The following is a 2496-nucleotide window of genomic DNA, read 5'->3' on the forward strand; positions in this document are numbered from 1 at the left end:
CTTTTCTAAAACCAGCTTGAACATCAGGGAGTTCACAGTTCATGTATTGCTGAAGCCTGGCTTGGAGAATTTTGAGCATTACTTTACTATTGTGTGAGATGAGTGCAGTTGTGCAGTAGTCTGAGCATTCTTTGCCGTTGCAAAGAATGAAAACTGACCTTTTCATTCAGATTCGAATGAATCCTGGATTCAATCATCCTGGATTCGAATGAAAACTGATCTTTTCCAGTCCTGTGGCCACTGCTGAGTTTTCCAAATTTGCTGGCATGTTGAGTGCAGCACTTTCACAGCATCATCTTTTAGGATTTGAAATAGCTCAGCTGGAATTCCATCACCTCCACTAGCTTTGTTCGTAGTGATGCTTCCTAAGGTCCACTTGACCTTACATGATGTCTGCAGACCATCGTGGTTATCTGGGTCATGAAGATCTTTTTTTGTATAGTTTTTTGTGTATTCTTTCCACTCTTCTTAATATCTTCTGCTTCTGTAAGGTCCATACCATTTCTTTCCTTTATTGAGCCCATCTTTGCATGAAATGTTCCCTTGGTATATCTAATTTTTTAGTCAGATAATTCATTGTTACTATATCCATGCTGCTTCTCCACCCCAACAGCTTTCATCTTCTATAGTATTAAAATTTCTTCTCTGATTATCCATGTTTCTTCTCTGTGCTCTTTGACAAAGCAAACTGTCTCATTAAGTTTTGAAAATTTCGGTGATGTCTTTTTTATTTGCTCATTGCTACATATCTGTTTTTGTCTTTTGCTGAGCATTTTTCATCTTCCATTTGAATCCCCAAGCACTCCCCTGGTTATTTTTCCCTTGTGGCATTGTTGCCTATGTCCTCTTTATATCACCTATTTTTGACTGTGGAAAGTTTTTTTCTTGACCATTTATTGCAGAAAGTTCATGCTGGGGAAGCACCAAGGATAGCTAAAATCCTGGTTACGAGTAGTGTGTTTGTCCATTTTTATGTGTGTGTGCTGTGTGTGTGTGTGTGTGTGTGTGTGTGTGTAGACAGAGAGACAGAGTGAGACAGAGAGATGTGATACCCAGTCTGGATCTCTTCACATTTCCAAATCTTTCCTCTTCTACCTCTAATGCTCCCAGCCTGCCCCCAGGCTGAGCTAGCCCCATTCTCCATTTTTTCAAGCATGCTAAATTGCTTCAGTTGTGTCTTATTCTTTGTGACCCTATGGACTATAGCTTGGCAGGCTCCTCTGTCCATAGGATTCTCCAGGCAAGAATACTGGAGTAGGTTGCATTCCCTTCTCCAAGGGAAATTCCCGATCCAGGGTTTGTCTCCTGCATTGCAGACAGATTGTTTACCATCTGAGCCATTAGGGAAGCCCATTTTACAAGACTTTGTGCCAGATGGAGTCAAGTGAAATACTGCTTCTACTCCCATAAATCTGTTCCAAATTGCAAATAAGTTACTGGTTTTTGTTTGCCTTGTATTGTTTTAAATAGGGTATGACAGTCTCTTAGATTTGTATCTGGCCATCTTTTTTATCTTTGCTATCTGTAGCCTCAAACATCCTGTATCCTGATCTTCCCACACCCTTCTCTAAACTTCAGTGCTTTTGTTAGAGTCTCCTCCTAGTTTGTGATCCAGAGCTTCAGGCATCTCAGTTTCACTGGGGACAGTGTATTTTCTTCTCTTCTTCCCCTTACTGCTTTAATATGAGTTGCCAGAGAATGGTGGACTACAGTCCATGGGGTAGTTGGATACAACTGAAGTGACTGAGCAGCAGCTACAGCCAGAGAAGAATGGAGAAATCTAAGTTTGCCTCTTATTTTAAAATCATATTTCTACTTAAAACTTTTGCCTGTTTTAAAAAATAGTTCCCAGATATGGAGATATTTTCTTTAGTTACCCCTTAAGCATATGTGGGACTTCCCTGGTGGCTCAAGTGATAAAAAATCAGCCAGCAATGTGGGATGCCTGGGTTTGATCCCTGAGTTAGGAAGATCCCCTGGAGAAGGGAATGGCTACTCACTCTAGCATTCTTGCCTGGAGAATTCCATGGAGAGAGGGCCCTGGCAGGGTACAGTCCATGGGGTTGCAAAGAGTCAGACATGATGGAGTGACTAACATTTCACTTCAGTGGGAAATAAAACATGCACCCTCTTCCAACAACACAAAAGAAGACTCTATACATGGACATCACCAGATGGTCAACACCAAAATGAAACTGATTATATTCTTTGCAGCCAAAGATGGAGAAGCTCTATACAGTCAGCAAAAACAAGACCAGGAGCTGACTGTGGCTCAGACCATGAACTCCTTATGCCAAATTCAGACTGAAATTGAAGAAAGTAGGGAAAACCACTAGACCATTCAGGTATGCCCTAAATCAAATCCCTTATGATTATACAGTGGAAGTGAGAAATAGATTTAAGGGCCTAGATCTGATAGATAGAGTGCCTGATGAACTATGGAATGAGGTTCATGACATTGTACAGGAGACAGGGATCAAGACCATCCCCATGGAA

This window comes from Bison bison, unplaced genomic scaffold (genome assembly GCF_000754665.1).
Source record: "Bison bison bison isolate TAMUID 2011002044 unplaced genomic scaffold, Bison_UMD1.0 scf7180017864035, whole genome shotgun sequence".
Taxonomy (NCBI): domain Eukaryota; kingdom Metazoa; phylum Chordata; class Mammalia; order Artiodactyla; family Bovidae; genus Bison; species Bison bison.